The sequence below is a fragment of the Anabrus simplex genome, chromosome 2 (genome assembly GCF_040414725.1).
Source record: "Anabrus simplex isolate iqAnaSimp1 chromosome 2, ASM4041472v1, whole genome shotgun sequence".
In the NCBI taxonomy this organism is placed as follows: Eukaryota; Metazoa; Arthropoda; class Insecta; order Orthoptera; family Tettigoniidae; genus Anabrus; species Anabrus simplex.
Genome location: NC_090266.1, coordinates 127,757,919 through 127,783,214, shown reverse-complemented (window position 1 = coordinate 127,783,214; position 25,296 = coordinate 127,757,919). Strand labels below are relative to the sequence as shown.

At 42.2% G+C, this 25,296-nt stretch overlaps 1 long non-coding RNA gene across 1 annotated transcript in view; it reads left to right on the top strand.

The window, feature by feature from the left end:
• The first annotated feature begins 292 nt into the window (after window positions 1–292).
• Window positions 293–25,296, top strand: part of LOC136863924 (uncharacterized) — a 109,167-nt gene continuing 84,163 nt past the window's right edge. Inside the window, exon 1 of the long non-coding RNA XR_010859227.1 lies at window positions 293–443. This is a non-coding gene — a long non-coding RNA (uncharacterized lncRNA). The remainder of the gene's footprint in view (window positions 444–25,296) is intronic.

The window sequence follows — 25,296 nt, the reverse complement described above, 5'->3', positions numbered from 1 at the left end:
TCTCTGTTATTGTGTTCGAAATTATGGTAAAGGTATATTGTATTATATTTCATTTTGTTTTATATTCTGTTGTCGTGGAAGAACATTGGAAGTGTATTCTTGAGTACCTATTATTACTGAGTTAGTGCAGAATGCAACGAGTAGCGTAAATTATGCAAATGTCTGATAACTGCTCGGCTATTACGCTAATGTTAGAGAAGCATTAACAGATAAAAGCTCAATTTTCTTATCACCTGCTGTCACCTACAGGAAAAGAAAATGACTAATGCCAAACAATACTTAGATTACTACTTGCTGTGTTCACGTTTCTACATTGTTCGGAATAGTAATGCTAAGATAAGAAACAGTACTTTGTTTGTGTCCTTGACGCAAGTTAACATGCTGAATATGAAATAGTACTGAGTGGGCAGAGAGAGTGGAAGAGACATGGTTGCTAAAATAAGGTAAGTCTTAAATTTAACATAAAATAAAGGATGTGAGACGTTTTAAATGCTAAGCAGCTTGGGATGTAACTGCTTATAGTAGAAGGAGTATAACAAAACATTAAACCTGGTAGATCATTGAATGCAGTGGTTTATTGAAACATAACAATAGATATACATAACATGAACGGATGACATTATCGTAAAGTACATTCTGAACAGTCTTTAATCATAGGGTTTGAACTATCCCAGTCATCAGAGTTGTCTTTACCTCTCCAATTGTAGTGTTGATTACAGTACCGGCAAGCAGCAACTTCTGGTACCATTTTCAGGTGAAGTGGTAGCAGGTTCCATGAATATTCTACATCCTTAGAGGCATACGTTGCTACAAAACTAGATGGTAGATAGGGTATTAAATGCTTTGGCATATACCACAAAAACTTATGTTTATTATAGGCATCTATAGCCTCACTTACTAATGTGTTGTTTGCTTGTTGAAAGACGCAGGCCTCATACTGACATGTAGAAGACGGGTCGGAAGGTAGACTTGCGGTGTTACTAAAACTTTGACTGTCTTCTTCCATGGCCGTACAATCGGTGCAGTTCGTGTCTTTTTAAGGACTGATATCTGCATGGTGTATACGTATGTATTTACAGCCGTGTTACAATATTAGATAGAGGATAGTAGGTGATAGCCGTTTCGTGAATAATAAGACAGTAGGCGGTTGTATTTTCAGGAATGTTTTCAGCCGTTTCAAATTCAAGACGAATGTCGACTGGTGACTCTTTCATGGCTTCTTCTAAGTAGGAACAGTCTATGACAACTAAAGGCGCTTTGTTTTTAAACTCCTCTGGAGGAAACAGGGGACGATTTTCTTTCTGATAATACGAAAACTGAAAACTGCAGAACATGGTGTATAGTGGTCCAAATTTGTTTTTTTTCAAAATTTAGTTCCATGTTTTCGTAAGGATAGATCATTCCATTCAGATAGAGCCGAAAGTTTCTTAATTGACAATGATCAAATTGTGAAGCATCAGCACTGTGTACAAATTTACGATTAGTCTGAAAACCGAACAGGACGTAAAGAGGTCTTTCTGTGAAGCGGGATGTTTTTACAGACCAACTGTGTTTATCTGTAGTTGGTAGTACCGGATACTCGTGCAGTTCCCAGCTTCGGAAGCGAATCGGTATTGCCATGTCAGTCTCTACTATTTTCAGAATACGTAGTTTTGCTCTATCGGATAAGGTAACATGGGGCACTCGCCATAGAATACGTTGTAGGATAATTTTTGAATCGATAGGTGTTGATGCTGCTTTGAGCACATTGTAATCACTGCGATCGCGAACAAGAATGAGCTCTTGCTTTGCATTGAGTATAATACGCTTATGATCTTCAGCAAATCCAAGAATGTGTTTTAATGGTAACATTCCGGTAAAGGTTCCGTCTGTATTAACCATCCACTCATTTGTAGCTCCCGGACACCATCCTGCCGTACGTAAGGGTTTACTTTCTTCACTTCCGTACGATGGATACTGTTTCATAGCACTTGAAATGCCTACATTTCTTGTACTGTCTACCTGTACTCCGTTAATTTCCAGGCGGGCCTCCGAAAAGAGGAAAGCGAGTGCATTATTGTTTAGAGTTGAGGTGCTTCCACTAGTCCCATCACTCTTTACTATCTGTCCTTCAATGTAAATGTAACTTTCATGGGGTAGGGTGTACACATCTTGTTGATGAATGACCGTGCGAATTTCATCGTTGTTGTTTAATCCAAACGTAAAGGGTTGATAGGAATGAAGCTCACTTCTTACTACGCCCTCTTGCGTTTCCACCGAGCTTACGACGTCTAGAATGTTTTCCATGGTGCTGTAAGGTATAACCTAGATCTTTTAACACTTGTTGATGAGCACGTGTTAGCCTCACGAGTCGTTGCGAACAAGTGAGACGTTTCTTCGGTGAACACTTTGTTTTGTATCGAGACGTGTAAATACGTTTCATGTTGGCTTGAGATGAAGTTTGTACGTGACGTGCGTGTGAGGGTCTAAATGAACAAGCTGATTGTTTTTATTGACAAGCCGAAGGGTAATGTCACTGATGCGTGTCACAGTTACAGGGTGATAGAGCACTGCTGATGGTTTCTCACGTATGCTATAGCCACCTTCTTTCTCAATAATAAAGTCGTGCAGGGCGTGCGAAGGTTGTTGATTGCTGTACACGTCTGTAATAATATTACAGGTGATAGTCACGTGATGATCGTCTAAGAGTGTTGTAGGGCGGTCAGACTCGTGACGTACGTTCGGTGCTAGTTCTCTTGGAGAAAATCCGAGCAACGGTCCAATCGAGTCAGGTTGTGTTTTAAAGTCGATTTTAAATGATGATTCGATAATACACTTATGAGTCACGTTGCTTGCTGTGAGAGAGAACCGATGCTTTTTAGTAATAAAGCTCTCGAGACTAAACTGTTGAATTAATTTGTTTTCAATGTATTCATAAATATCATCTACTGAATACGTACCCTGCGGTAAGGTTAGCACGTATTCATCATAATAGAATTTGTTTGATCCTTCTCGCACGTTATAGATTTTATTATAACCTTCAAACGATACTAGTCCAAGACTGTAAGGTCGATGTCCAAGTTCAATCGGTGGGTTGAAGTAGATGGTGGTTTCAGGTCCTTGTCCGTGTATAGTAAACGTTCTTGCATTGCCGAACATCACGTGAACACTGATGTACTCGGTCCGATGTTTGAGTTTCATATAGGAACTTTAAACATAATCGACCACACGTGTGTGTGTGTGTGTGAAATTTTTGCACACGGTTTTTATTGTAAAGAATAACTGCACTGCTTCCGAAATAGCGTACGAGCTCTGCTGGAGGAGCTAAGTTTCCGTAACTGTCAAAATACCATACATGTTGACCACGTTTAACGTAAGCAACGTAATGCGTTCCTGGACCGTGACTGTCATCTAAGTTGATGACGGCACTCTCGTTGTAACGTGGATGTGCTGGTAGCAGATTTCGCATAAACACACCGCGGAAGTCACCAATTCCGAGTTGTTTGGCGTACGTAGTTACTTCTTCATGGGTCAGGGCTCGTCGTGGCAGTGCATTCAGTAGGCGTTTTTTGGCGACATGTATATGCCCAGTCCTTTTTTGTATGGCGCCAGCTTCATGTGTACTCCTTTACCACGCAATGCAATCGCCTCCATAGTTTTATTATGGCGTTCACTCTCTTTCAACTGTTGCTTCGCCTCTTCTACGGCTTTAACCGTTCTTGCTACAGCACTAGCTCCACCAAGGAGGGAGCCAAGGGCAGCTAGCCCGGCAAATAATGCCGGTAAAAATCCTCCACGTTTTGGTACGGGAATAATCCGCGCACGCTTGCGAAACAACACTTTACTTCTAGGACTAACTCGTGCTTTTGCTGCTCGCAGTGCCTTAGTAATGGCTATCCGATGATCTTTTTCTCCTCGAAAAGCCTGTCGTGCTGCTTTTACAGCTGCTTGCCATCCTACTGCCTTCGTTTTCTTCTTTACAACGTCAGGATAACGTTTCTTCACCATCCTGCACACAACTTCTCTCGTCAGCACCTACTAACCAACTGATAGTTACTTCTTGATTTTATTCGTTTATCTATCCTATTACTCTACGGCTTTTTAGGTTTGAATTCAATGCGGTCAGAATCGTCAACATCTCTTTTTTCCTTGTATAAAGCAAGCCTGTTGTCTAAGTATTGTTTGGTAACAACATCGAAAGGATTTTTTGCATCAGCTGCATCTGTCAGTCTCAGCTTCTTCATGTAAACCATCCCATATTGAATGGTTCCGAGTTTACTCAATGCTAAAGCTAGGTACCGTTTTGTACAGACGTCTTGTTCATTAACAGGATCAGCAACTTGTATCAACCGTTTATTGTTTGCTGAATAACCATTCTCAGTTAGGGTTGGCACTATTCGCTGTAAACCGTTTACTCTATTATCCACATATTCTTTTCTAGCTGCGTCTGTGTCGTTTGTCGGGGAAGCTAATCGTATTACTCGACGTTCCTGCACATCATAGTTATTGTCTTTTGTTGTTACTACAGCATGTGCTACTAGATATGCTTTCGTACATACGTCTTGAGGATTTATAGGATCAGCTACGTTCGTGATTCGTTTATTTTGTGCCTCATACTCTCCTTTTATTCGTCTTAAACGATAATAATCTACATATTTTTTAGAAGTAGCATCAGAAGGGTTTGCTGGGTCCTGTATGTTCGTTAATCGTTTCTTCTTAAAGTCATAATGTCCGTCTGTTGTGCGCTGTATAGCCCACGTATCAACATAGCGTTTATTGACTGGGTCGGTATCTTGACGTGGATCATCTACATGCTGAGATGGTATTACTCTTTTTCTAGAGCGTTGTGTTCGGCCGAATGAGTCCATGGTTCGACTGATGTGAAACGTATAGAGATAACATGCTATATAGTTAGACTATTTCTCTGTTAAAAAGTTTAAGCTACACAACATCGTTTGCATTGATCCAAGAATTGAAGGTATTATTGAAACCAAGCCATTTCACATAAAGTTTATTACCACGGCGGCGAAGAACACGCTCCACTAAATAATAGTTAGGATACTTAGTTTTTTGCAGCTCTTCGGCGTAGAATCCTCCCTCGATAGGCTGTCCTGAAAGATCATGAAGTAAGTAAGTCACTGGGTAGGTAAGCTTAACCTTGTCGATCTGAAAAATTTCGGTACTCCAGTTCGGCGTGTATCCTTTAGCGAAAACAGACTTGTGTTTGCTGATACGAACAAAATCACCTTTTCGAAAGCGATGACGTTGTGGATCGGCTGTTTTAATAACGTGATGAATAGCATCTAAGCGTGGTGTATTCTTGGTAATAAGACGAGGCTTTGTGCCGATCGTGCGATGAAATGTATCGTTGTACGAAGACACAAGTTGGGGTAAAAGTTCAATCCACCGATAAGAGCCTCGAGCTGTAAATTCTCGCCACATGAGTGTTTTGAGTGTGCGATTAAAGCGTTCTACAACACTTGCTTTAAGATTACTGTACGTAGAATAATGATGAATGCCAAGCGTCTTGAGATAGGAAGAAAACACCTGGTTGTAAAACTCCTTACCCCGATCGGTTTGAAGAAGACGGGGACGACGCTTTGCTAGCTGAATAATACGTTTAAATGCTTCTGTTACTAGAGAAGCGGTCTTTGCACGAACTGGTTCAGCAAAGGCATACTTAGAATATACATCAATAACGGTAAGCAAATACTTGTAGCCATGGTTACTGCCAGCGTAAGGAATCATTTCAACAAGATCCGCTTGCCAGAGTTCATCTTTCCCACGTGTAATGACTCGTCTACGAAGGTAAGTGCGCCGAGCAGGTTTATGCAATTCGTGGGCAATTGCTATTTTTACGCGTGAAGGGGTCTTGCTTTGAGGAGCCATTACACGATAATACCTGCATGACGCAATTCTTCTTCTATTTCTAGAATCTCTGCTTCATGTCCTGTATGACCAGCGTGTTGTGAGGCTTTTAACAATTGCAGACGGCTTACAAGTTCGTTAGGATCATTCCAATACGTTACATCTACATAGGGTAACAGAGGCTTGTAAGTAACATCGTAACCACGTGCTGACATGTGACGTGTAGGAAACAGCTTGGAAATAATTTCACGATACTTGAAGCTCTTATTAGCATTTACAGCTTCTGAAGGCTCGTAATTACGCCGGAAGGCTTCTGTAGCAATAAGAATAGATTTATATTTCTGAAGATCTGCATTAGATATGTTCTCTAAGTCAGGTATTCGTGAAAACAGGAGGTCGAGGAGACCCTTAGTGGGTTTGTAAGTAACATTTTTTACGACTAGACTGTGATCGTCAATTTTAATGTCTGCATTGCCCATGCGAAAACGATCTTCTTCGTAACGAATGCCATAGGTAGTATCAGTTTTTCTTGTAAAGAGCTTCTCCAAGTAGGGAGCGGTAAGTGAACCGTAGGTGCTTTTAAGAAATTGCTTTAACTGTGCATGATACTCTGGTGTAGACAAGACCTCGGACAAAGAGGGCTGTTGTTGTTGTGTAGGTGTTTCTGCAACAACATCTGTTGGCAAAAACTCCACCTGTTTTAGTCGTGTATCTTGTTGTTGTTTTGACGTAGTAGGTGTTTCTGTAATAGCATCTGTAGGCGAAAACTGAACCCGCTTTACTTGTTTTGGTGGTGTAAAGACATCATCCTCCCCGTCTTCGTCTTCTTCATCCTGCATAGTTTTAACGTAGGATGTTTGTGTAGTAACTGAACTTGTAGTGGGCTTAGACGATGATGTAGATTGAAGAAGCTCTTGCAGTGGTGCACCAAGTTGTGTTTTTAAAAAGAAATCTGTGTCTGCTTGGATACGTTTCAACTCTTTAAATTTACGCCGGATGTTGTTTTGTGCACGTATAATTTGCTGTGTCACCTGCTTGCTAGCTCTTTCCATGGTCACCGAGTAAGTGAGTTCTTTAAAACTAATAATAAGCCTTAAATACGTATAAAGTGATCAAAACCTGTGCGGTAGCGTCCATGGTTAATATCGCTCTCTTTATCGATAACTAAAAAGCCATGTCGCTGTGATGACCAACACGTGGCACACAGGCGTTTAAAATCATTAAAAGTCATATCGGTGTTTACATGATCCTCATACACGTGACGCAGGTTGAGTTCGTCTTGTCGGAAGAGAACGATCAAGTTAGCATTGTCACGAATTAACTGCTTAGGTATGCGGGAATACGTTTGACATAAATAAAAACAATCGACGTACTTATGTCGTCCCATGCTAAAGTAGGCTTGAATGATCGCTTGCTGTTCGGTAGCAACATCGTCAAAAATCATAAGAGAATTGGGGCGAACAGAGTCTGGAGAAATTACCTCTTCATGAGTGTGAAATGGAAAATAACTAATGTTAAAATGAGAAAGGCCCTCCATTACCCTCTGGAGAAATATATACAAAGGTTGATACAGCGACTTGGCAAAAATGTAAATGTTTTGAAACCGCACTCCATTTAGAGAGGTAATTAGCGTTAATAAAAGATTCGTTTTTCCACATCCTGAGCGACCTGCAATGATGCAACGAATAGTAGATGGAAAGAGCTGACCGTGACGACGTTTAGTACTCGATTTAGAGAGCAGACAGGAAACAAGGTTAGTGACTGGCAGTGAGTGTTTCTGCTTAATAATCTTCATACTGACTAAAGATCTCTGCTAGTAATTAAACTATATATATATTGTGAAGGTGTTTTGAAAAATAGACCCGAGTCCTTGACTAGAACTATAAAAGCACGGGTAGTCTTCCCGTTCACTCACAGTGTGTCTACTGCACTCTACAAAGCAACATCTCTAAGAGTGTGCCTTAACAAGTAAGATTATAGTTTACTTTTAAATTTAAGGAAATTATGCTTCTAATAAGCATGAGTTATTGACTTCTTTTTTATTTGTTTTCTAGTATATAATATGGATCCTTTAGATGAAATTAATGCTCTAGGGCAAGCAGCTGGTCTTGAAACCAAGCGGCTTCGTGATTTGCCACTCCATCAGCCCTTTCCCATTACAAACTTGCAGAAGATAACCACTCGATACGGAAAACGAATAATCTGCACCTGTGATGAATTTATTGTGTTTCTGCCTGTACGTTTCAATACACTGTCTGAAGGTGTTATAGAATCCTTGAACAGTCGCAGTCTGTTTCTTGAATATTTGGGTATTCAGAACGGTGCATACCTTGTGAGATTTACGGAAGGAGCTCGTAATAGCCGAGCAGTTATCAGACATTTGCATAATTTACGCTACTCGTTGCATTCTGCACTAACTCAGTAATAATAGGTACTCAAGAATACACTTCCAATGTTCTTCCACGACAACAGAATATAAAATAAAATGAAATATAATACAATATACCTTTACCATAATTTCGAACACAATAACAGAGAAAAAATACCTATCCATGTATAAAACAGGTAGGTCACTGCCAACACACCACCATCATAGCGGACTTGACGTGGGAAGGGCATTCGAACGTAAAACTAGTACTGGTCTAACACGTAAGGAAGGGCATCCAGGCGTAAAACTAGTACTCGTCTTGCCAAAGCTTACCGAGTCAGCCACCGCCAACGCACACCGCCATAGCGGACACGACGTAGGAAGAGCATCCGGGCGTAAAACTAGTACCCGTCTAACACGTCGAGAAGGGCATCCGGGCGTAAAACTAGTACTTGTCTTACCAAAGCTTACCGGGTCAGCCACCGCCAACGCACACCGCCATAGCGGACACGACGTAGGAAGAGCATCCGGGCGTAAAACTAGTACCCGTCTAACACGTCGAGAAGGGCATCCGGGCGTAAAACTAGTACTTGTCTTACCAAAGCTTACCGGGTCAGCCACCGCCAACGCACACCGCCATAGCGGACACGACGTAGGAAGAGCATCCGGGCGTAAAACTAGTACCCGTCTAACACGTCGAGAAGGGCATCCGGGCGTAAAACTAGTACTTGTCTTACCAAAGCTTACCGGGTCAGCCACCGCCAAAGCACACCGTCATAGCGGACACGACGTAGGAAGAGCATCCGGGCGTAAAACTAGTACCCGTCTAACACGTCGAGAAGGGCATCCGGGCGTAAAACTAGTACCACATCTGTATTTGAATATTCTTGTACCCTGTTCCTCGCATGAGACTAACTAAGTTCATTCTAATTATGACTAATGTCTCTTCCTGAAGAGTAGTATAATAGACGGGTTCGGCGGCCTCCTCCTCCTCCGGCTCTCGGAAGAGGCCTCCTCCTCAGCCAGTGGAATCCTCCTCCTCCTCAGCCAGTGGCCTCCCAGTGGCCACCTCCTCCTCCTCCTCAGCCAGTGGCCTCCCAGTGGCCTCCTCCACCTCAGCCAGAGGCCTCTTCCAGTGCTGCCAACTTAACCTAACTAGCGCGAGATAAACAAAGCCACGTGCTTTTTGACAGACAACAACGCACCGCTAACCTCAGTACTGCCATCTTGACGGGCCTAAACCTCAGTAGTGCCAACTTAACCTCACAAGCGCGAGGTAAACAAAGCCACGTGCTTTTTGACAGCCACGTGCTTTTTGACAGATTTGTAAACAAAGCCACGTGCTTTTTGACAGCTGTCATCGACAACAACGCATCGCAAACCTCAGTACTACCATCTTGACGGGCCTAAACCCCAGTAGTGCCAACGTAACCTAACTAGCATGAGGTAAACAAAGCCACGTGTTTTTTGACAGCCACGTGCTTTTTGACAGATTTGTAAACAAAGCCACGTGCTTTTTGACAGCTGTCATCGACAACAACGCATCGCTAACCTCAGTACTGCCATCTTGACGGGAATGAACCTCAGTAGTGCCAACTTAACCTAACTAGCTCGAGATAAACAAAGCCACGTGCTTTTTGACAGCCACATGCTTTTTGACAGCTGCCATCCGCCATCTTTAAACTACAGAGCGCTGTGCTGCCCTCTTGCGTCACCTGTCATCGGCAGTGCTGCCATCTTGGCGGGCCTAAACCTTAGTGCTACCAACTTAACCTCACTAGCTCGAGATAAACAAAGCCACGTGCTTTTTGACAGCCACGTGCTTTTTTGACAGCTGTCATCCACCATCTTTAATCCATAGAGCACAGTGCTGCCCTCTTTAGCTACTTACCTTTGAAATGTGGTGGCGGATAATTTGAAAAATGCTTTTTGACAGCAGCCATCTTGCATCGCAAACCTCAGTGCTGCCCTCTTTAGCTAGATACCTGTGGTAGCAGACAATTCCACGTGACAGCAGCCATCTTTAATCAAGAGAGCACCGTGCTGCCCTCTATGTGGTGGCGGCAAATTGAAAAATAACAAAGCCACGTGTTTTTGACAGCCACGTGCTTTTGACAGATTTGTAAACAAAGCCACATGCTTTTTGACAGACAACACCGCATCGCAAACCTCAGTACTGCCATCTTGACGGGAATAAACCTTAGTGGTACCAACTTAACCTAACTAGCGAGAGGTAAACAAAGCCACGTGCTTTTTGACAGCTGTCATCCGCCATCTTTAAACCACAAAGCACTGTGCTGCCCTCTTTATCGCAGTAGCTGCAAAATTCGTCACCTGTCATCCGCAGTGCTGCCATCTTGACGGGTCTAAACCTTAGTGCTACCAACTTAACCTAACTAGCGTGAGGTAAACAAAGCCACGTGTTTTTTGACAGCTGTCATCCGCCATCTTTAATCTATAGAGATCAGTGCTGCCCTCTTTAGCTACTTACCTTTGAAATGTGGTGGCGGATAATTTGAAAAATGCTTTTTGACAGCAGCCATCTTTGTACACCGTGCTGCCCTCTTTAGCTAGATACCTGTGGTGGCAGACAATTTCACGTGACAGCAGCCATCTTTAATCAAGAGAGCACCGTGCTGCCCTCTATGTGGTGGCGGCAATTTGAAAAATTCTACATTCTCTTGTTTGGAAACAAACCCATGCGCTTTTTTTGACAGCTGCCATCCGCCATCTTTAATCCAGAGAGCACCGTGCTGCCCTCTTTAGCTACTTACCTTTGAAATGTGGTGGCGGCAAATTCCACGTGCTCTTGTTTGGAAACAAAGCCATGTGCTTTCTTGACAGCTGACATCCGCCATCTTTAATCTATAGAGCACAGTGCTGCCCTCTTTATCGTAGTAGATGTAAATTCGTCACAGTTGTCATCCGCAGTGCTGCCATTTTGACGGGCCTAAACCTTAGTGCTACCAACTTAACCTCACTAGCGTGAGATAAACAAATCCACATGCTTTTTTGACAGCTGTCATCCACCATCTTTAATCTATAGAGCACAGTGCTGCCCTCTTTAGCTACTTACCTTTGAGGCGGATAATTTGAAAAATGCTTTTTGATAGCAGCCATCTTTGAGCACCATGCTGCCCTCTTTAGCTAGATACCTGTGGTGGCAGGCAATTCCGCGTGACAGCAGCCATCTTTAATCATGAGAGCACCGTGCTGCCCTCTACGTGGTGGCGGCAATTTGAAAAATTCTACATGCTCTTGTTTGGAAACAAACTCACGTGCTTTTTTCTGACAGCTGTCATCCGCCATCTTGCATCACAAACCTCTGTGCTGCGCTCTTTAGCTAGATACCTTTGAAATGTGGTGGCGGCAATTTGAAAAAAATCTATGTGCTCTTGTTTAGTAAACAAAGCCACGTGCTTTTTTTGACAGCTGTCATCCACCATCTTTAATCAATAGAGCACTGTGCTGCTATCATGCGGGTAATTTCATCACCTGTCATCCGCCATCTTTAATCTACAGAGCACCGTGCTGCTCTCTGTAGTAGCGGGCAATTTGAAAAGTTCTGTTAGCTGTCATCCGCCATCTTTAATCAAGAGAGCACCGTGCTGCCATCTATGTGGTGGCGGCAAATTCCACGTGCTCTTGTTTAGTAAACAAACTCACGCGCTTTTTTGTCAGCTGTCATCCGCCATCTTTGAGCACAGTGCTACACTCTTTAGTTGAAATATGGTGGTGGATAATTTAAAAAGAAAAATTCTACAGCAGCCATCTCTCGACGCTAATTGCACAAGATGGTGGCTATACATGACTCCTTAAAGGTGCTTATGCAAGATGGCCGCTATACATAGACTCCCTTGGGTTGCTTGCGCAAGATGGCGGTTATACATGGCTCCTTTTGAAATATGGTGGCGGATAATTTAAAAAGAAAAATTCTACATCAGCTATCTCTCGACGCTAATTGCACAAGATGGTGGCTATACATGACTCCTTAAAGGTGCTTATGCAAGATAACCGCTATACATAGACTCCCTTGGGATGCTTGCGCAAGATGGCGGTTATACATGGCTCCTTATGAGACGCCCTAGAGATGCTTGCGCAAGATGGCGGTTGCTCTTATGAGGTGGCTTAAGGGTCCTTGCACAAGATGACTAGAGACGCCCTAAGGATGCTTGCGCAAGATGGCGGACACAAGATGGCGGTTATACACAACTCCTTATGAGACGCTTTAAGGGTGCTTGCGCAAGATGGCTGCTGCTCTTAGCTTAGAGGCTAACGTGTCGTGCTAGTTCGATTCATTAAATTTGGGGTTTAAATGCAAAATGTTAAATATCTCGAAAGCAGTGTATCGTAGAGCAAAACGGACAAAATTTTTCTGACCAATGATTTAACAGCTGCTGTTATGCATGCGGTGGAGGGCAATTTGAAATTCTATGTGCTTAATCAACAGAGCACCCTGCTGCCCTCTTTAGCTGAAATGTGGTGGTGGATAATTTGAAAAATTCTTTTGACAGCTATCATCCTTAAACAATGGCGACTATACATAGGCTGTTAAGGCCTTATCATGCTCCTCCTCCTCCTCCTCCTCCTCCTCCTCCTCCTTCTCTACCTCCTCCTCCGCCTCTTATGTCAAGGCATAGCTTTATATCGAACAAGTTTAAACCTGCATCGCGAAGGCAAGCGTGTGCAGCGATAACATTATTGTGCATGTTTAGACTTTCGAAACATAAGAAGAGTAGAATCAAACGCTGTACTAGATACGACATGTGATCAGAACATTGATTGATGCGTTCAGAAAACAAAATAAGTGATCAAGACTAGAATCGAACACTGTACTCAATACATCATGTGTTTAGAATATGTCATGGGATACCCTTGATCAGATTGAAACATAACAAGACTAGAATAGAACACTGTAATCGATGTTGTTAACTTCAACATGTGATCAGAACATTGATTGATGTGTTCAGAACACAAAATAAGTGATCATGACTAGAATTGAACACTGTACTCGATACAACATGTGATCAGAACATTGATCGATGTGTTCAGAACACAAAATAAGTGATCAAGACTAGAATCGAACACTGTACTCAATACAACATGTGTTTAGAACATGTTAGGGGATACTACAACCTCATCGATCGCTATCAGCAAGAACGCTTGTACTTTGTTAAGTGTAGAAAATTAATCTTTATTGGTAAATGGTTTTATGTTCAGAACAAGGAATGGAACCTAGGGGTTACGTCTTACCTAATAAAATCCCCGAGGTGCGATGAGTTACGTTTTTCGAACTAGTGTTTGGAACACTGAACTTTTCAAGATGGCAAGAGTGAGGTTAGCAATGTTCTGTTGTTGGATTTTAAATTCCGCGCTGTAACATGCATAAGGTGGCAGCCTTGAGGTTTACCGCCGTAAAGATGGCAAGAGTGAGGTTAGCGACGTTCTGTTGTTGGATTTTAAATTCCGCGCTATAACATGCATAAGGTGGCAGCCTTGAGGTTTACCGCCGTAAAGATGGCAGCAGTGCGGTTAGCGACGCTCTATTGTCCTTCAATGTGAGGTTAGGGTCCGTCAAGAAGACAGCTGTCAAAGAAGCACGTGGCTTGGTTTACTAAACAAGAGCACGTGGCTGTGACGTCACGGTCACGTAATCAATCCTTAGCTCGACGTCGTTAAGAGCAGCATTAGGATTAGCTATGTTTAAAAATCTTGGGAACAGAGCAGCAATATGAATAGCCATGTTTCAAAGCGTGTACACATCACCTATCGATTTTACATGCATCGACCCTCGTACTAATCTTCTTCCGCTAGATCGTGCTGCTATCTTAGCATAACTTATACGCATGAACTTACAGTACAAAGAATAGCCATGTTTCAAAGCATGTACACATCACCTATCGATTTTACATGCATCGACTCTCGTACTAAACTTCTTCCGCTAGATCGTGCTGCTATCTTAGCATAACCTATACGCATGACCTTAAAGTACAAAGAATAGCCATGTTTCAAAGCGTGTACACATTACCTATCGATTTTACATGCATCGACTCTCGTACTAAACTTCTTCCGCTAGATTGTGCTGCTATCTTAGCATAATTTTATACACATGAACTTACAGTGCAAAGAATAGCCATGTTTCAAAGCGTGTACACATTACCTATCGATTTCACATGCATCAAATATCGCACTAAACTTCATCCACTAGATTCTGCTGCTATCTTAGCATAACTTATACGCATGAACTTAAAGTACAAAGAATAGCCACGTTTCAAAGCGTGTACACATTACTTATCGATTTTGCATGCATCAAATATCGTACTAAACTTCTTGCGCTAGATTGTGCTGCTATCTTAGTATAACTTATACACATGAACTTAAAGTACAAAGAATAGCCATGTTTCAAAGCGTGTACATATTACTTATCGATTTTGCAAGCATCGACTCTCGTACTAAACTTCTTCCTCTAGATTGTGCTGCTACCTTAGCATAACCTATGTGCATGAACTTAAAGTACAAAGAATAACCATGTTTCAAAGCGTGTACACATCACCCTGAACTTCTTCCGCTAGATTGTACTCCTATCTTAGCATAACCTATACGCGCGAACTTAAAGCATAACAAATAACGATGTTTAACAGCGTGTACACATCACCTATTGATTTTGCATGCATCGACTATTTTTTTACCGCCAGAGTGTACAACGATCGCATATGTGTATTGCTAACGTATGTGTATAAAGTTAAAGCACAAAGAATAGCTATGCTCCAAAGCGTGTACACATCACCTATCGATTTTGCATGCATCGACTATCGTACTAAACTTCTACCGCTAGAGTGTACAACGTTCACAATTGTGTGCTGCTACATATGTGCGTGAACTTAAAGCACAAAGAATAGCGTGTACACAACACCAGTCAATTTTGCACGCATTAACTCTTGTACTAAACTTCTTCCACAACAGCGTGCGATCATCGCTTGTGTGTGCTGCAATCTTAACATAACCTATGTGCATGAAGTTAAAGCATAAAGAATACCCAAGTTCAAAGCGTGTACACATCACCTATCGATTTTGCATGCATCGTCTTTCTTACAAAACTTTTTCCACTAGAGCGTGCAACAACCTTATAAGTATGATGCTAACTTAGTATAACTTATACGCATGAACTTAAAGCATAAAGAATACTGATGTATAAAAATCTTGTGAACATAGCAGCAGCAGCAGTAAGAATAGCAATGTTTTAAAAGCATGTACGCATTGAATATCGATTATACACGTATCAACTTCTTCCTCTAGATTGTGCTGCTACCTTAGCATAACCTATGTGCATGAACTTAAAGTACAAAGAATAACCATGTTTCAAAGCGTGTACACATCACCCTGAACTTCTTCCGCTAGATTGTACTCCTATCTTAGCAATACACATATGCGATCGTTGTACACTCTGGCGATAAAAAAATAGTCGATGCATGCAAAATCAATAGGTGATGTGTACACGCTGTTAAACATCGTTATTTGTTATGCTTTAAGTTCGCGCTTATAGGTTATGCTTGCCATCTTGAAAAGTTCAGTGTTCCAAACACTAGTTCGAAAAACGTAACTCATCGCACCTCGGGGATTTTATTAGGTAAGACGTAACCCCTAGGTTCCATTCCTTGTTCTGAACATAAAACCATTTACCAATAAAGATTAATTTTCTACACTTAACAAAGTACAAGCGTTCTTGCTGATAGCGATCGATGAGGTTGTAGTACCCCCTAACATGTTCTAAACACATGTTGTATTGAGTACAGTGTTCGATTCTAGTCTTGATCACTTATTTTGTGTTCTGAACACATCGATCAATGTTCTGATCACATGTTGTATCGAGTACAGTGTTCAATTCTAGTCATGATCACTTATTTTGTGTTCTGAACACATCAATCAATGTTCTGATCACATGTTGAAGTTAACAACATCGATTACAGTGTTCTATTCTAGTCTTGTTATATTTCAATCTGATCAAGGGTATCCCATGACATATTCTAAACACATGATGTATTGAGTACAGTGTTCGATTCTAGTCTTGATCACTTATTTTGTTTTCTGAACGCATCAATCAATGTTCTGATCACATGTCGTATCTAGTACAGCGTTTGATTCTACTCTTCTTATGTTTCGAAAGTCTAAACATGCACAATAATGTTATCGCTGCACACGCTTGCCTTCGCGATGCAGGTTTAAACTTGTTCGATATAAAGCTATGCCTTGACATAAGAGGCGGAGGAGGAGGTAGAGAAGGAGGAGGAGGAGGAGGAGGAGGAGGAGGAGCATGATAAGGCCTTAACAGCCTATGTATAATCGCCATTGTTTAAGGATGATAGCTGTCAAAAGAATTTTTCAAATTATCCACCACCACATTTCAGCTAAAGAGGGCAGCAGGGTGCTCTGTTGATTAAGCACATAGAATTTCAAATTGCCCTCCACCGCATGCATAACAGCAGCTGTTAAATCATTGGTCAGAAAAATTTTGTCCGTTTTGCTCTACGATACACTGCTTTCGAGATATTTAACATTTTGCATTTAAACCCCAAATTTAATGAATCGAACTAGCACGACACGTTAGCCTCTAAGCTAAGAGCAGCAGCCATCTTGCGCAAGCACCCTTAAAGCGTCTCATAAGGAGTTGTGTATAGCCGCCATCTTGTGTCCGCCATCTTGCGCAAGCATCCTTAGGGCGTCTCTAGTCATCTTGTGCAAGGACCCTTAAGCCACCTCATAAGAGCAACCGCCATCTTGCGCAAGCATCTCTAGGGCGTCTCATAAGGAGCCATGTATAACCGCCATCTTGCGCAAGCATCCCAAGGGAGTCTATGTATAGCGGTTATCTTGCATAAGCACCTTTAAGGAGTCATGTATAGCCACCATCTTGTGCAATTAGCGTCGAGAGATAGCTGATGTAGAATTTTTCTTTTTAAATTATCCGCCACCATATTTCAAAAGGAGCCATGTATAACCGCCATCTTGCGCAAGCAACCCAAGGGAGTCTATGTATAGCGGCCATCTTGCATAAGCACCTTTAAGGAGTCATGTATAGCCACCATCTTGTGCAATTAGCGTCGAGAGATGGCTGCTGTAGAATTTTTCTTTTTAAATTATCCACCACCATATTTCAACTAAAGAGTGTAGCACTGTGCTCAAAGATGGCGGATGACAGCTGACAAAAAAGCGCGTGAGTTTGTTTACTAAACAAGAGCACGTGGAATTTGCCGCCACCACATAGATGGCAGCACGGTGCTCTCTTGATTAAAGATGGCGGATGACAGCTAACAGAACTTTTCAAATTGCCCGCTACTACAGAGAGCAGCACGGTGCTCTGTAGATTAAAGATGGCGGATGACAGGTGATGAAATTACCCGCATGATAGCAGCACAGTGCTCTATTGATTAAAGATGGTGGATGACAGCTGTCAAAAAAGCACGTGGCTTTGTTTACTAAACAAGAGCACATAGATTTTTTTCAAATTGCCGCCACCACATTTCAAAGGTATCTAGCTAAAGAGCGCAGCACAGAGGTTTGTGATGCAAGATGGCGGATGACAGCTGTCAGAAAAAAGCACGTGAGTTTGTTTCCAAACAAGAGCATGTAGAATTTTTCAAATTGCCGCCACCACGTAGAGGGCAGCACGGTGCTCTCATGATTAAAGATGGCTGCTGTCACGCGGAATTGCCTGCCACCACAGGTATCTAGCTAAAGAGGGCAGCATGGTGCTCAAAGATGGCTGCTATCAAAAAGCATTTTTCAAATTATCCGCCTCAAAGGTAAGTAGCTAAAGAGGGCAGCACTGTGCTCTATAGATTAAAGATGGTGGATGACAGCTGTCAAAAAAGCATGTGGATTTGTTTATCTCACGCTAGTGAGGTTAAGTTGGTAGCACTAAGGTTTAGGCCCGTCAAAATGGCAGCACTGCGGATGACAGCTGTGACGAATTTACATCTACTACGATAAAGAGGGCAGCACTGTGCTCTATAGATTAAAGATGGCGGATGTCAGCTGTCAAGAAAGCACATGGCTTTGTTTCCAAACAAGAGCACGTGGAATTTGCCGCCACCACATTTCAAAGGTAAGTAGCTAAAGAGGGCAGCACGGTGCTCTCTGGATTAAAGATGGCGGATGGCAGCTGTCAAAAAAAGCGCATGGGTTTGTTTCCAAACAAGAGAATGTAGAATTTTTCAAATTGCCGCCACCACATAGAGGGCAGCACGGTGCTCTCTTGATTAAAGATGGCTGCTGTCACGTGAAATTGTCTGCCACCACAGGTATCTAGCTAAAGAGGGCAGCACGGTGTACAAAGATGGCTGCTGTCAAAAAGCATTTTTCAAATTATCCGCCACCACATTTCAAAGGTAAGTAGCTAAAGAGGGCAGCACTGATCTCTATAGATTAAAGATGGCGGATGACAGCTGTCAAAAAACACGTGGCTTTGTTTACCTCACGCTAGTTAGGTTAAGTTGGTAGCACTAAGGTTTAGACCCGTCAAGATGGCAGCACTGCGGATGACAGGTGACGAATTTTGCAGCTACTGCGATAAAGAGGGCAGCACAGTGCTTTGTGGTTTAAAGATGGCGGATGACAGCTGTCAAAAAGCACGTGGCTTTGTTTACCTCTCGCTAGTTAGGTTAAGTTGGTACCACTAAGGTTTATTCCCGTCAAGATGGCAGTACTGAGGTTTGCGATGCGGTGTTGTCTGTCAAAAAGCATGTGGCTTTGTTTACAAATCTGTCAAAAGCACGTGGCTGTCAAAAACACGTGGCTTTGTTATTTTTCAATTTGCCGCCACCACATAGAGGGCAGCACGGTGCTCTCTTGATTAAAGATGGCTGCTGTCACGTGGAATTGTCTGCTACCACAGGTATCTAGCTAAAGAGGGCAGCACTGAGGTTTGCGATGCAAGATGGCTGCTGTCAAAAAGCATTTTTCAAATTATCCGCCACCACATTTCAAAGGTAAGTAGCTAAAGAGGGCAGCACTGTGCTCTATGGATTAAAGATGGTGGATGACAGCTGTCAAAAAAGCACGTGGCTGTCAAAAAGCACGTGGCTTTGTTTATCTCGAGCTAGTGAGGTTAAGTTGGTAGCACTAAGGTTTAGGCCCGCCAAGATGGCAGCACTGCCGATGACAGGTGACGCAAGAGGGCAGCACAGCGCTCTGTAGTTTAAAGATGGCGGATGGCAGCTGTCAAAAAGCATGTGGCTGTCAAAAAGCACGTGGCTTTGTTTATCTCGAGCTAGTTAGGTTAAGTTGGCACTACTGAGGTTTATTCCCGTCAAGATGGCAGTACTGAGGTTAGCGATGCGTTGTTGTCGATGACAGCTGTCAAAAAGCACGTGGCTTTGTTTACAAATCTGTCAAAAAGCACGTGGCTGTCAAAAAACACGTGGCTTTGTTTACCTCATGCTAGTTAGGTTACGTTGGCACTACTGGGGTTTAGGCCCGTCAAGATGGTAGTACTGAGGTTTGCGATGCGTTGTTGTCGATGACAGCTGTCAAAAAGCACGTGGCTTTGTTTACAAATCTGTCAAAAAGCACGTGGCTGTCAAAAAGCACGTGGCTTTGTTTACCTCGCGCTTGTGAGGTTAAGTTGGCACTACTGAGGTTTAGGCCCGTCAAGATGGCAGTACTGAGGTTAGCGGTGCGTTGTTGTCTGTCAAAAAGCACGTGGCTTTGTTTATCTCGCGCTAGTTAGGTTAAGTTGGCAGCACTGGAAGAGGCCTCTGGCTGAGGTGGAGGAGGCCACTGGGAGGCCACTGGCTGAGGAGGAGGCCTCTTCCGAGAGCCGGAGGAGGAGGAGGCCGCCGAACCCGTCTATTATACTACTCTGAAGGTAAGGTAAGGGTGTATTCTGCCCGAGGGCAAGTCCGAACCTCCGCAGAGGTGTGGCTGAGCCGCAGTTTACGTACGGTAGGGTGGTCAGTTCCTTTCCGATCCTCCATTCCCTTACCCCCAACCAACAGCGCGTGGCAACCCATCCAAATCTTGACCACGCCCAATGTTGCTTAACTTCGGAGATCTCATGGGATCCGGTGTTTCAACACGGCTACGGCCGTTGGCTCTCTTCCTGATATTCTGAAAAAAGAAGAACGCACGAACTTAAAACAATTTGTTTTTTGTCGAAAGGGGCAATAACGGACAACGTTTCTCATTATATAACTTACTTAAAGTAGAATGCATACTCGATGCAATGCGACAAGAAGGTTTGCTTGGACGTATTTGGAAGGTATCTACTGTAAAACTTCTTCAATTCATGAATTTATAGCATTTGTGTCAACAGTTGACACATATATATTTGTACGACTAGACATAACATTTTCGCAATAATATGGTGGTATACTTTTATTCACCTTTCGATGTACCAGCCATGTTAATTTCGTTCCACAATTCCTTCGCGTTTACACAATACAAGCTCAAACACTCTAGTGCGCACTGCGTGAGCTCACCAACTGACCAGATTTAATGTTAAAACACTTCTGTCCGAACACGCCGGGAGCCAAGTCGGTGGATGTTTCAGATAGAGCAAGCACTCTTTCTTGCACGCAGCCACGATCAGGAAACATGAATCAGCCGAGTTTTGATTTTTGAATATTTATCTTATCACGTTTCACTGTCTCCTGCCCCACTGTGCGGCGTGGCGAAAATGTGACTGGGACATTTCTCTTGATTCCTACTGCCTCCTAATCCTACAACTCTGTGGCCGGTAGTCCATTTGTGTTCGCGTGCTGTTGTTTCACTTCCACCCCACGTGAGAGGTGCTACGCTACTGTCGACCAAAATATTACGTGTACTCGAGTTTGTACGTTGTTTATGAAATAACCAATAGGCCTACAAAAAATCCAATAACATCTTTATTTTCCTCGTTTCATTTCATGTTAGGTCTTGTAAGTTTCGAATTTTTAATTGAAATTTTAATACTTTTTATCGCAAGTGGAACGCAAAGAGTGCCCGTTTTTAAAGGTGTTTCAACCATGCGTCAACTCTGGACCATTGTTTCTTTGAAACTAGCCATCTGATCGCATCCAAAAGTTAATAACAGTATATTGCCGGGCTGGGTAGCACAGACGGTTGAGCACTGGCCTTCTAACCCCAATTTGGCAGCTTGGATCCTGGCTCAGGAGGTGCTGGCTCAGTCTGGTGGTATTTGAAGGTGCTCAAAAACGCCAGCCTCGTATCGGTAGATTTCCTGGCACGTTAAAGAACCCCTGCGGGACAAAATTCCGGCACCTCGGCATCTCAGAAAACCATACAGGTACCAGTTAGTGGGACATAAAACAAATATTTTTATTATTTTACAATTTGCTTTGCGTCGCACCGACACAGATAGGTCTTACGAGGACGATGGGATAGGAAAGGCCTTGGACTGGAAAGGAAGTAGCCGTGGCCTTAATTAAGGCACAGCCGCAGCATTTGCCTGGTATGAAAATGGGAAACCACGGGAAACCATCTTCAGCGCTGCCAACAGTAGGGTTCGAACCCGCTATCACCCGAATGAGAAGCTCACAGCTGCGCGACCCTAACTGCATGTCCAATTTGCTCGGTATTATTATTATTATTATTATTATTATTATTATTATTATTATTATTATTATTATTATTATGTCCGACTCGTTGGATGAATGGTCAGCGTATTGGCCTTCGGTTCAGAGGGTCCCGGGTTCGATTCCCGGCCGGGTCGGGAATTTTAACCTTCATTGGTTAATTCCAATGGCTCGGGGGCTGGGTGTTTGTGCTGTTCCCAACATCCCTGTAACTCACACACCACACATAACACTATCCTGTACCACAACAACACGCAGTTACCTACACATGGCAGATGCCACCCACCCTCATCGGAGGGTCTGCCTTACAAGGGCTGCACCCGGCTAGAAATAGCCACACGAAATTATATTATTTATTATTATTATCATTATTATTATTATTAAACACTGGGAAATTTTATACATCGTGTATAAATTTCAGAATTTTATGTTTCGAAGAAAAAAGTGATCAATTATTTAATGTATCTTTTCTCGGATCGGTGTGGTTAGAAAATAGCGTTCTTGGTTGCGTTGTGATTTTTATGTATCCAATGGTTCTGCTGTATGACTGTGGAATACATAAATTAATTCAATTCTTTGATATCAGTTTGTACTTGTACTGGTAGCTGGGCTGAGTGGCTCAGACAGTTGAGGCGCTGGCCTTCTGACCCCAATTTGGCAGGTTGGATGTTGGCTCAGTCCGGTGGTATTTGAAGGTGCTCAATACGTCAGCCTACTGTCGGTAGATTTACTGGCACGTAAAAGAACTACTGCGGGACTAAATTCCGGGATCTCGGTATCTCCGAAAACCGTAAAAGTAGTTAGTGGGACGTAAAGCAAATAGTATTATTATTATTATTATTATTATTATTATTATTATTATTATTATTATTATTATTATTATTATTATTATTATTATTATTATTTGTACTGGGTAGAATGATGTAGATCAGTTGCTGGCAGGTGCAGAGCAAGTTGCGAGACGTTGCCGCGATCGCATGGGACACCGCACCATACCGCGCCTCGCTCGAAGTTGAACAAATCACTAAAATAATTAATACAAGATGTTGAATTTATCTGGCTGCCAGTAGCTCACTATGAAATGAACGCTATAGAACTGATTTGGGCCTTTGTAAAGAGAAAACTGCAAAAATAAACCGAGCGAATGCTGAAAAGAAAGGAAAACGCATAAATGAAGAATGTCTGTTCAAAAGCCGCTATTTCCACCTTAAGAAAGTAGTGGGAAAACCGCAAGAAAAGTAGAATAAAAGGCATATTGAAGGTACCCATGATCGGGTATGGCACAACCTTTAAGGAATTACATATTTCTGGTCAGGATTGCTCATGGCATTCGAGAATATTCAAGTACTGCAATGCATGCGGACGAAATACTGAATGTTTTTAAAGGGGAAATAACACCTTTCGAACAGACACTCGTGAAATGTGACAGCAAGAGACCTATGCCAAGAAACCTTTCGTTCCGTAACGCCTGAGTTCTGGGGGAAAAAGTCTATAAAACATGCCACATAAATTGAAAAAGAAATATTGGAAAAAAATACCACCTTCCTAAAGAGATTCAAATCCTGTTGTAGTCAATCTTGAAAGTTCTAATTCTGAAAGAGATTGGAATCAATTTTATTAGAAACCGAGGACGATATTTCTAGTGGTGAACTGTAATCTGACTCGAAGTAATGTATAAGTTACACTGTACATAGCTATACTCAAATTAAAAAAGAAAACTATAAATAAAAAATAACGCATCTTTAAAGCTCTCATTTGAGGTCCAAAGTCCTCATGAGGAAAGCTGATTGGAAGTTTGTTTTCATGACCTCTTAAAAACATTTGTTTGAATGCTAATCGCAGGTAATTATTAAATGCCGGAGGAAACTTTTAAGCAAAGGGCGAAGCAATTGCTACTGTACATGAAACTTGTAGTCAGTATTTTCAGGACCGATCACAACTATGTTAGGCCCCTTTAAACAACAAGCATCATCATCAGCATTTTCAACTCCAAATGAGGCGCGGCATGGTGCGGTGTCACGCGCTATCGCGGCAACGTCGCACGACTTTTCTTGCACAGGCCAGCTACAGATCCATATCATTACCCAATACAAACTGATATAAAAAGTTAATTCATTTATGTATTTCACGGTCATACGGCATAACCATTGGATATATAAAGATCACAGTGCGACCAAGATGGCTATTTTCCAAGCACCCCGAGGCGAGAAAAAGTTACCTTACAATATTTATAACGTTTTTTGAACCATACAATTCTGAAATTTATACACATTGTATATTGTGTTCACATTTAGATTCGATCAGATGACGTGTTACAGAGAAACAGTTATTTTAAGACGTAATTCCCGAAACATGTAGGCCTATACCTAAATAAAAACCTGTTTTCCACGATCCGATGTTTCCTTGAATTCATTTAATAGACAAAAATCAATAAGGAACCAACCTGAATCCCTTTGACCAACTAGTGAATTACAACAACTATATTTTATAATTTTTATTGATTTTTGTAATGTATCCTTAAATTTTGCAATTTTGTATGATGATAGTTGGCGCATAGTTGAAACATGTTTTAAAAGGGCACTTTTTCCGTTCCACCTGCGATAAAAATATCAAAATATACATTAAAGTGCGAAACGTACATGACCTAACATGTAATGAAGCAAGAAAAATGGCCGCGTTGTTCAGTAGCGTAACCTGGATTTCAGTTTGGGGGGCAGAGGGCATTAAGGTAATTCTTCATCCTGAATTTTATTTTGATAGTGTCCAAACTTCCAGAGTTTAGGTGGTATAGAATACCTAAAAAGGAAATGAGTGTCATTGGATCCAAGTAAGAGTGGTGGATTCGTGCGGATTCCGGAAGATAATAGTAATCTTTATCTTCTTCTTCTTCTTCTTCCACTTTTCCACCATCTGTGTGGTCGCGGGTGCGCACCGTGTCGTACATGTGGATTTGGCCCTGTTTTGCGGCCGAGTGTCCTTCCCGACGCCAACCCTATATGGAGGGATGTAACACTGTTGTGAGTTTCTTTGGTAGTGTAGTATGTTGTCTGAATATGAAGAGAAAAGTTTCGGGACAAACACCCAGTCCCCGAGCCAGAAGAATTAATCAGACCCCATTAAAATCCCCAGCCCGGCCGGGAATCGAACCCGGGATCCTCTGAAGCGAAGGCCTCAACACTGACCATTCAGCCAATGAGTCAGACTCCGGAAGCTAATAGTAATATACATTATATAAAATGCTTAATAAAAGTCATTCATTAAAACTCCTAGGGTGTCTGAACTCTTTGGACGACAGCACCCCCCCCCCCCAACCTCTGTTACTTCCATCCCAACATAACCGCAGCATTTCATATATTCGGAGTACAAGTGAACTGAATGCAAGAATAAACAGTTTGAGTAAAGATGCAATATTCTGGTTTAGAATAAATACGGTAATTTTATTATAATAATGGCTATGTGATAAGCTATAAAGAAGTGACATTTTATATAAATAATGCGGCAAAGAAACAC